The sequence below is a fragment of the Amblyomma americanum genome, chromosome 2 (assembly GCF_052857255.1).
Source record: "Amblyomma americanum isolate KBUSLIRL-KWMA chromosome 2, ASM5285725v1, whole genome shotgun sequence".
Classification (NCBI taxonomy): Eukaryota; Metazoa; Arthropoda; class Arachnida; order Ixodida; family Ixodidae; genus Amblyomma; species Amblyomma americanum.
In genome coordinates, this window is record NC_135498.1 from 71,340,564 (window position 1) to 71,351,977 (window position 11,414).

Below are 11,414 nucleotides of genomic sequence, written 5' to 3' on the forward strand. Positions count from 1 at the left end.
TTATATTGTGGCGGTCTGTGTGTAGAGCTAGCGTCTATTACGCCCAAATTGTCAGACTGTGCTGTTTTTTTCAGCTTTGCGTGGTAATTAAAATCTGGCGAGCAATAAAATGGCTGTCATTCAAACACTGCTCTCATTACAGACTTTCCAACATTCCGGTCAGTACTGCTCTTCACTTCATCCTTCCTCGGAGTTAACAACTTTTTTCTCGTTACTTCAGCTGTCCGTGCGAATGGAACTCCGCTGCTGATTAAATTGCCTGTCATGAATGCGCTGCTTTATCGTCAAAATTTCTGACATTCGAAGCAAAAATATAGGACGCTTCGTCCCAGCTACAAGTATATATACCCGTTCTGGATGCATTTGCTGCTGTATCACCATCAGGAGGCAGAAAATCTTAGACTTTGTAATCTGAGGCATTTAACGGTAAGTACGCGAAAGCCATGAGTTCCCCGTAATATGCGAATTATTTGTCGACACTGCACAACAATTGGACTGAATGCCTATTTTCGTGGCTCTTCAAAGTGTTCCGCATACCAATCCCAGTTTTGAATGTCGGGTCGCTGCGATGCTGCAAGATAACGTTAATACTAATACGAGCGATTACAATTGCCGAGTTCGTTCTCACATAGCGACTGATTTCGGAAAAGCTTATTTTTACTTTCTTCAGTGCTTTAGATTTTGTAGGGAAGACAACAAACCAAGAAATCCCTTCATGCATTCGAACAGGAAACTAACAAATAGACACAGCATTTTCGTCTCCGTAGTAAAATAGTAATGCTAGCAGTTGATCTGATGAACTTAAGGGGATACCAAAATTGCCTCAAAGGCTATAATGTTTGGTCGATGCACAATGTACATGATCCGATCGTTGCCTCAGCGGCACTTGCAAGGAAACCTGTATGTAGACCGGTTTATATGAACAAAAATAAATGCAGAGTAGTAAAAGCTCAGAGAAAAATGACGAAAAACCAAATAGGAAATAGAATAAAACTGATGAGAATCCCAGCTCAAGAGCCTTCTACGACAACCACTCTCAGAGTTCACAGTGACACGTAGTCATATGGCGAGCCATAAAATAACGTTCAAATAGAAAGCTTAAGGCATATATTTTCTGGTAAAATCGATCTATATTGGTCTTGTACTCTTATTTATATGCATGCTTCGCCAGGCTACCTTTTTTTGTGGTTCTGCGTAGACTACCCTAACCGATTTCACCACTATCTGTGTCGCGACGCTGTATTCCTTGGGACGAACAATAAGGGTTTTTGGGTATTTGGGTCTAGGCTCAAAAGATATTCTGTGGACAGATATTTTTTGTCAAGTAAGGAAAAGCAATAATTGTTCTGGGCTAGACGCCTTCCTTAAAGTCAGTCACAATTTATAATCGTGTCCTCGTAGGCCAAATGAAACTTTAAAGCATGTAACAGAAGTAGACTTATAACAAATGGTTTACTGTTTCCTTGAAACAAATAATAGCCTTTCGATTCAGAAACCTTCATTGGCACCCTGTAGATGTTATGCTATGAATTTTTTGTTCCCTGCCATGAGAATGAAGCTTATTTTATGGAAGTTTTAGGAGGTTTAAGACGCCTCCATAGCCGTTGCGTTCACACAAATGTTGGCTATTGGTATTTTCTGTGAATTTATGTATTTAAAAACTAAATAGAATCTTAGGCATGTGAAATGTCAAAAAAGATTTGCTGCCGGACGGACGGCCAAGAGCTCAGTGCAATGTCCGGAATCGCGTCGGATGCACAGGACCTTGACAAGATGACATATATTGTGCACATCTTTGGGAGGTCTGAGTAAAATAGTGATTATCTCAAGAAACATTCATTATGGCGTAAAAGAAGTGCACGAAATCTCCTCATTAATAAAGAGGCCACTTAGTCTGGGGAAAGCAAAATTTTTGAGCACAGCCTTCTAATTTAGAACTTAGAATGTTTCGCCAGACCGAGTTACGATAGCTTTCTTACTGTACCTGAAATAAAAAGCTTCCAAGGTGGGGCTAACAGGAACAGAAAGAGGTCTAGCAAAAAAAGCCTGAAATATAAGCTTTCAGTGTCCAATCTGGAGCTAGAAACAAAAGACAGTGTTCGGAGACCAAGCAAGCTATTCTTTAAAAGCCGGAACTTGGTTGTCTCTGAAAAATTATCGAAGGACGAAGCAACAGGCATCAGCAGAGGCTGAACCCTGTCAGCAACAGGAAAGAAAATTCTACAATAGAGAGACTCATCGCATTAAAAATACGCTACATCAAGAGTGCCAGGCTTGATTAATATTGACCAGTACGTGCAGCAACACACCAGGGTTGATAATACCTTGATTCACTTTTGGCACCTATAAGTATGGTTTGATACAAAGCAACCAATTCCTGCTTTGGTTTACATGCTCTCGTGTTCTGTACAAAAAAGGCCCAATTAACTGTAAATCTCGTCGATGGTTGTTAAGACATCCACTTTACTAATATTCAACTTTCGTTTCCTTGCGCGCACTAATTTTGGAATTTATGCTTTGCTGCCACTGCGGCCTGATATGTTTTGGGTTGAAGAATTGGCCAGCTGACGCTTGTTAACAGTAACAAGAACAAGGGAATATCCGTGTCGGCAGGTAGTTAGTGGAATACTCGAATTACAACAACTGCAGCTCGACAAAGGCGTTGAGATATAGAGGCATCAGAAGTCCGGCATTCGAAAAAATGTTTGTGAACATAAGCAGTGAATACCCCTACCCCTCATGGCTCTGCATGAGCTTCAAAGAGAAACAGACGAACTGACCCCTTATCCTGTGACCTTGACAGCTTAAGCTTCACTGACACAATCGACACAGACAAATTTCCATCATAAGAGCTTCGTTTTTCTTTCATAGTTGTTCGGTAACATGCCCGTAGGTAGACGATAAATCGAAGTCGAGTGAGAAACGAACCTTGAGTGGCCTATGAGATAATAGCGAATGAAAGATCTAAGGAGCGATGAAGAGCGTGTGTTCTCAGAGCATGCCGCTAGAAAATAGACTCGTTCAGTCCCGCTCTAAAATACAAGCAAGACGTTTGAGTTTCTCTTGGTCTTGGATCCAGGTTTGCTTTGTAGCGAAGATGATTCCTGATTCACAGCACCTATCAGCGCGGAATTCACTTGGAGTGTAAGGCTGCGGAAATACATTGATTTGAATCTTGTCCAGCCAATATTTTAAGGCCAGAAGAGAAAGTTAATTGCCAAAAAGAAAAAAAAAGTTTCTCGAGTACAAGCCGGGCGAATTTGCAAGTGAGAACGACAGCGGAGAAAACACGCAAAAGAAAAATCGCTGACCTCATTATCACTGCCCTCTTCATACAGTTCACAATCTTCTACGCCATTAAGCGCACTCTAAATGCTAAAGTTTCGCAGCAAGCGCGCAACCAAGTTTTGAGGGATGTCATCTCAGGCTGCAGCAATCAAACTGTTAGCGACACGCGCTTCATAGGGCATGTTGGAGTTAGCTCGAGTGTTCCACTGGTCCGCTGGAATGCCCGGCTCTCTTGCCAGCGCTCTCCTTTAGGCCTGTTGCACTTCTCTGGTCAGTGGAAGTGACACTGACCTCCGCGATATTATGAACACAGCCAGTTCTCAGTTCAGTTGTGGATGGCGACTTTTCTTCCGGCCCCTGAAGGCCATCCTCGTTGCTAGTCGGTGAGCATAATTTCTCTGCCCCTCCATCGGTGAAAATTCTATTCATACATTTACACGTTCCGACTTTTCACTTGAAGGCGGCAGTGTAAAGACACCGTCTCCTTGTTGCCATGTTGTCAGCGGAAAACCACGTGTGAACAGCTTCCACTACAACGAAAATCTGTTCACGCCACCACACGAAGCTAAAACGAGGTCAAAAAAGCAGCCAACGGTCGTGTGTGCTCTTTTTGTTATCAGTTCCTGATAGTAACGGATGTATTGCTTTTCTCTTTTGGCGTTTCATGCAGCCTCTACCCGTGTGCTACTTTTTTGTTTTTATGCGTTGTATTCATATTTTAAAGACACAACGTCAAAATCTTGGAATTTAATCCTACATAATTGTTTCATAACTCTTGTTTTTTAAGAACTAATGTCTAGATTCGAATAAATGTGGTAAATTATCTTTCCAAACAAACCATTCTCATCGCTAATTAGATAAGAATACGCAAACTAATCATCAACTCTTGCGCACATACGCTGGGTGTGGAATTTGAATATATCGCGTCATGCGGCTTTATTGCTATAGCGAACGAAAAGTGCCACCGATAATACTCTGGCAGATGAGAAGCGCGCGAGGAATTTCGCTGAAGTGACTGGCATAGCCTTGTTCTCTTTTCGAATCGCGATATTGACAGATCGCCAAAGGCACAAGGTGTTTTCGTCCACGAAAAATGTGTCCATCACTACAAGGAACCTGCCACGACATGACGAATTCCATTTCACATGGCGTCCGACACGTCGTTTATGGCCTTTCATATCACTGCAGATAACATATCTGTCACCTATGTCTCCTGTAAAGTATCTCAGTGATGTGATGTTTTCGAAGTTTCCGAAAAACAGGATTTGTTCGGCATTACTGTCTTCCATCTTTACAGACATCTATGAAAAGGCCAAACAGCTTGTGTTGTACTTTTTCTTTGCTAGTTGTATTGCTCCATACACGATCAAAAATTGCTCCGCTGTGTTTTTCGAGCAAGATATAAGCAATACACCACTGGCATTTGTTTCATAACGGGTACAATTTACACAGCTGCTGTGACTTCCTACCTGCAGACTAAGGAGTGGTGAGTAAAACTATGCCACCGTCCACTGCACATACACTGCACATTCTGTAGTTTCTGAATTCGGAGGTTTATTTCTTACATTTCTCATATTTGAGATGAATGTTGGGGCTGCGCTAAGAATGTCGCGTAATTCGGTTTCACAGAGCAACCCTGACGTGTAAAGGTCGTTGCTACTTTCCAAGCTGGATTTGGTAAATCTGGCTAACGGAAAATGCGACCTCTAAGCAAACAAGCTTAGAGCGACGTGCCGACAGAGCAGTGCACTGTGTGCTGACACCCAAATCGTGGTCAGGAAAATCTCACCGCCGGGAAGTTCTTAACATCTGTATTTTGGTAATCGTAGTATTTGATACGCTTCAAGCTGGACTGAAAATTAAAAAAGAAACTGCCGCCTACGCCTGGGATTCATAGCTGCCCGCAGGAAAGACCTGACCGCGAGGATAATAAATATTTTTCACATTAATTCCAAACGCGATGTCAATTTTTTTTTGTAGAAAGTAAAATCTCAATTTTTACCGATACGGCTCCTATAGTCCTCCGTCGGCGATTAAAAGAGCAAAACTATCCGTATGTAAGCCCATTACCAACAGCTGTTCCAAAATATGCCCTCAGATGCAGCAGCGCCTATTGCGCTCGATTTACGACGGTCGGCTGGGCCCAGCGGCTCAGCGCCTTACCGTTAGGCCACGGCTGCAGGTTCCATCAAAAAGGCAGCGCCACACCCTGCCGAAAAACATTTTTTCGAAAACTATAACTTCCTGCATGGTGACCGCGGTCATTGATTTGCCTCATGGATTGCTTAATATGCTGTTTTTCAGGCACAGTGTTAAGCAGTGTCCTTGCAGTCATAAATATAACATTTCTTCCAATAAAACTCACCACTATTTAAGGCAATTCGCATGTTTTTTGTGGATTTGATTGAAAACCGTACATGCTACTGCGTCTAGTATAGTATTCTTGAATAGTAACCTTTTCTGTTCCTGTTATCTCAGCCTCTATCCTGGTGCGCATCCTTTTCATTCAGACTTCATGCAGCCTGTGAGTAGCGCAGATGCTGAAAAATGTGATGTGCGGAGTACGAATTATTATATGTTTGTTCATTTGATTTATATCCCTGCCATTATATGTGTAATGGGAATGGCTTGCAAGTGACATTCCCATTACTTTACGAAAGCGAACAAATCGCAGTCGCACATGTTGAAACTTTCAAAACTTTGCCTTTCATGTCACTACATCAGAAAGTTCAGAGTGGAATTAAACCCAGAACCAATGTCAAATGGACCCTGAAGCAACTATTCCTAAAGAAGAGGCTTCATAAAATGCTACAAAACACGCACTATTTCGCCATCATCGTCGCGAACGAGTGTACAAGAGTAGATTATTTCTTCTGCAGTTCAAGCTAGAGACAAATTATTATTTTGCAGGCCAAGCCAACATGTCCAACACCTTCGCAGTCCGTCTGCTGTCTTTGGTGGCTGCCATGCTCGGTATGTTTACGAAATTAAAATTTTAAATGTGCAATACTTTTTACTATCATTTTCGCCAAAATAGGGGGAACACGATCTGGTAACCGCGGCAAATAGAACACTGAAACATTCTCAAATTATCAGTCCCCACTGCCGCCGTAGTTACATTTGCTCCCTTTGGCGGATACGCCGCACCATCTAAGCAGTGGTCAATGTTGGAGGAGTTTCCTCCCCTTTCCCACCCGTCTCTCTTCCTTCTGTCAGCAAACAATCTTAAATGCCACAGTCATGGAAGAAAAAGACTTTAACTGCTCTGGTAAACCTAATCATATTCCCCAAGCCTATCACTGTGAAAAAACTTCACACGGGAAATCATTAACTAAATTTCTTTTCCAGAAAGCGCACTGCTGCTTATATATCCCTTTTATATATCGGCGAAGCAGTGAACTACGCTTGCATTCAACTAACCAACAAGCTTGAGTGCAGATCTCCCTAGCAACCAAACTGAAAAGGAACATTTTCAGCACGAAAATCCTTTCAATAAAGTCGATTATCAACCAATCAGCATATCCGGATTACAAGACTTTCTAGTAAACTGTTGAAAGTTGAAATTGTTGAGAATGGCCTTAATTAGTCTGTTCAAAGGACTAATCAGGGTCCTGTCATTAGTTTCAACTTTCGACAGTATATTTGATGGGCTTCAAGACAGGATACACTGATAGGTTCAAAATCAAGTTTATTGGAGGCAACTGCGTTATGAAAATGTTGCTATATAACATTGTTCCCCACTAAGTCAAACTTTCATCGCGGATATTTGTAAATACACGCGGTTCCTCTTATATAAACAGTGTCATGAAAATTATGACGCAAGTGCGCCGCTATGAACGGCTAGATTAGAGCAGTAATGTTTAAAACACTTCAATTCAAACTTCTTAACACAATTCTCTGATATTTTGTTTTCAGCGCTGCTGTCTATGGCACCCAATGGAGCTGAGGCGATTCCTCTATACATTATGGATGAGATGAACAAGGGGAGGGCAGAAGACATGGCTAGCAAGGAATGAAGTTCACCTGTTGCTGAATAAACACGGGCAGTGAACGACATCCGCATTTGCTCATTTCGTAACATACAAACAAAAGAACAAAGTCTTAAATGTCAAACATTGCCTTTTTTGTCAATAACTTTTTTCAAATGCCACTACTAAGCTGAACATTTCGCAATCTGCAACAATTGCTTTGCGATTTAAAAAAAAATTGTATGTAAAGTGCCAATGGTGGCGGCCAAATTCAAACAGAATGGTATCATGATGGAAACGACGCTCGCACACCCGCGTAGATCAGATGGCAGCAGATACTAACCGCAATCCATATAAAGTGGATGGACACCGTCGTTATAGGCGGCGTTTATTGTATGGAAAGTAGTGCAGTGTTCTCAAATCAGGTTTCCTTGTCTTATTCATCTACGATAGATGTATCGCTGGTAACATAAAGTGAAAACGAAGAAGACAACACCCGCTGTTCGACGCACTGAAAGATATTCGGCTTCGCTCTTTGTGACGCTGCTCTCTCAGACATCACAGGCTCGTTGTACTGATATAACATCAGGAGAAATGTTCATCACAATGAGTTCTCGGGTAAGTTTATTCATCGGGAAAAGAAGGTGCGCTTGTCCCGTCCTCTTTCATGCGATTGTCCCTTTTGTGCAGCTCATCTTTCCACTATGATGAGAAATCTGCTGATCCCGCAACGGTATGAAAATATTACGTGTAAGGGAACGACTCTGTAATCACTGCAAACCTAGATATCGTCTCTTCAAATAAGTAATACTGTTAGTCTCTTAAAATTGAGATACAAAATTTATACTTTTCTGGCTAACTTGAACCACAGATGTTAATTTTGAATATAGCATAGATTCTAATCGGCCGCGATTTCTCTTTGGCGCCTCTGAGGCTTCCAAATGAGTGACCTATTAAAAGTTTTTTCCGTCCTGATTAGCTACAAAAGCCCCAATAGGTTCATAATTATTTCTTAAGAACGCGACACCCTGCCCGCTTTGAGGTAGAAACTCTCTAGGTTTCTAAATTTTCAAGATTATTAATTGACTGAAGTGTTCATTTAATGTTGATGCTCCCAAGTACCCCTGATCTAGCTCGGCATCTTCAATTCCTGCTAAATGCCTTGTCTTAACGTACACCACTCGCCAAATGCGCGTCAGAAAAATGTGTATTTTAAAAGTCTGTTCCTCAAAATAAACTGTTATTTATCTTATATTTCACCCTAGAAGAACTGGTTCCAATTCAGCTATTTTAATTGTACCAGATATATCCTCCCTCATCTCGTACACTCCATGAAACACAGCCTAGGCCAAGAGACCACTTCTTTATTCACTTTACGATGTCAAATAACTGCACACCATGTTCAAATCCCACAATAAAAATAATTGGAGAGTACAGATTCGGTAACAGTACTGCAATTAACTAATAACGTGAAATTACCTCAATACATAGATGCATGATTTCATTGACACTACAGTCAATGAATAATGAGTTTTAATAAGAAGTAATTGAAATTAGTGAGCATAATTCTCCTCTTCTATATCAATTCGAGTAGAAAACCGCGTCTTTAGTTACATTATCTTTCCAGAAGCTCTTCAGAAAGAAAAAAGCTGTTCCGCAAACGGTAGCAAGTCAACAACCCGTTCCTAATCCTTGAGTTCTACATAGGCCTTTCGAAGTTATGCACGTCTGTTTCAACGCGCCGGATCGTGATTCCATAATGCGACACTCTTTCGATCCTTCTTTCTGGAAATGTTTCAAATTTTAGTCAGGTATGAAGGGTCCTTATGGGAAAGCTTTATCACTTGCTGACATAAGCAGTAATGTCATCCCTGATTACGAATATCCTGGTTTTTTTTACGGTGTTTACTGTCCAAAATCGACTCAGGCTATGAGGGACGCCGTAGCCGAAGGTTCCGGATAATTTCTACCACATAGGTTTCTTTAAGTTCGCCTTGCCAGCGTACAGTACACGGGCCTCTACAATTTTGCATCCATCAAAATGCAACCACCATGGCCGGTATCGAAATAACGTCTTGAGGGTCAGCAGCCGAACACCATAACCAAAAACCATCAAGGAGGCTTCCGTTGACGAATGGTCTTATCAAATCGTTGCAGTGTTTATAGACGCCGCTGCTGTTGTAATACACAAAATGCGCACTCGCACATTGATTCCGATGCATCCTACAGTAATATATTAAACTGAACTGGCGAAATATATTCCAAGATTGAAGATTTCTTTCGGTTGTGGTAGCGATGAAAATAGTTTAATTTTTTTCTTAAATCACGGACCTAAAGTCAGCAGTGACTCGGCCATCGTTTGTACACAATTCCTGCCGGACAGCGTCCTGCCGCTAGTGGGCAATGTGAGTAACACGGATACGCTTTTCAAGTAATGTAACGCTCGTTCTGTCCTTATTTGCAGCGCTAATGGATTATTAGCATTATTTGCTAATCATTAGTTCACATATCTTATTTTCAACCTTGGTAACCTTCATCAACTGGACCTTGATTTTCTTCGTTCCGGACGACAAGATTTTCGCCTACACCCTGCAAGCGAAGCCCTTTCTTTTTCTTTTAATAACTGCTGATCATCCTCTCTATACCCTACATCGGGACTAGATCGGGAATTTCTTAAATTTTTCACGAACTTGTGGCAAATTGCCCCATGACTGCTCCGTCTGAAACAAGTCCCTTATATGTTCACCCCCGCATCACATAATTGATTTAGTGATTCCTCACTAACAGCGCTCTGTTCTTAGCAGCCGATGGTTATATTTCGTGTGCATGTGTTTTAACATGCGGTGGACCACAAAATACCATAAGGGGCACTTTTTTATTGCTAATATACACAATGATCGCTATAATGGTGATCGCATTTCCTGATCTATTGAGGTTTTCACCGACGATTGCGTTCATTATCCATAAATAAAAAGCCAGTATGCAAAACTGTTTTTGCAATGTGATTTGATGCATCTGAAATTAGCATAACAACTCGCTTGTTACTAGGCACTAACAAGTAAACAGGTATGACAATCTCGACCCGTAGAGCAGTTTTCTCTTTTGCAGTGTTCTCTCGTTTGGCTTCGCGCATTGGATTTTACGGCAAGCAAGCACGCCCGATACGCACGTCATCTCGCCGAAAACACCCTGTGCGGTTAAGGAATACGCTCTTCTCTGGTATCAGCTGTACTCCAAGCGTCACGCTGGGCATCGCCGACGGTTAGGTGCCCGGGATTAGCCATAGCCTGCAAAGCAGCTTCCCCTTGCTGCTTGCAGCACTTAGATGCCTTGCAACCACTCGTGGCGGAGCTTTCTCAAACTGCACCACCCATAGTTGGAACACTTTTTCAAAAGCCCACACAGCGCCAAGTTCCAAAGCAGACGACGGTCCTCTCACAATTTAAAGCGGCGGCGCGCGAGGGACGCGGTTGCTGCTGATGCCTCACGCTCCCTCAACTGCTTTTGCTGCGGCTCTATGTCGGCCATTGCAATCCATGCACGCGCCCTCACCCACACCAACCGCATGCCCAGCAATGCCATCCAGTGCGCAGCGTGCGCAGAAGCTGCCCTCCCCGAAGTAGTTGGGCTCGTCAGGCATGAGATGGCGCTGCTGCGCGTAATTCCAAGCGCGACTATACGCTTCATTTAAGGCACGGTCGCCATTACAGCTTTTGCTGCTCTCGTGAAACTGTGGCTGGAAGAGAAATTCGGTATTTCTTATATATATTGCTGGATTGGGCAGGAGAGACTGATATCACGAAGTGAAGGACAAATTGACCAAGTCTTCGTGGACGCACGTTCATGCGATAAACAAAGCAAACACGTTATTTCAGCAATTATGAGGAAGAGTATATATGATGTAAAAAAAATATTTTTCGGAGTTTCAAGATGACAGTGAGAGAGCTGTAGTTAAAATAACACTATTGTAAGCGTGCATGCACTCAATTCCAGCCTTCTTCCTCTGCCTTGTGTCTAGCTACACATACATCCACACTTCATAGCAGCGTACTCATGGTAATTGGTGTACATTATTATATACACAATTCTCGCAATTTTGAGGCAGGTAAATGATGTTCGCGTTGAAATGATATTGTACAGCTCAAGAGGGACTCTTTT

The 11,414-nt window shown here is 42.2% G+C and overlaps 1 long non-coding RNA gene across 1 annotated transcript; it reads left to right on the top strand.

The window, feature by feature from the left end:
* The first annotated feature begins 388 nt into the window (after positions 1–388).
* On the top strand, positions 389–7,326 carry LOC144118671 (uncharacterized). Its single transcript, XR_013312099.1, has 3 exons — positions 389–426; positions 6,199–6,261; positions 7,204–7,326. It is a non-coding gene; the product is annotated as an uncharacterized LOC144118671 (long non-coding RNA).
* The last annotated feature ends 4,088 nt before the right edge of the window (positions 7,327–11,414 follow it).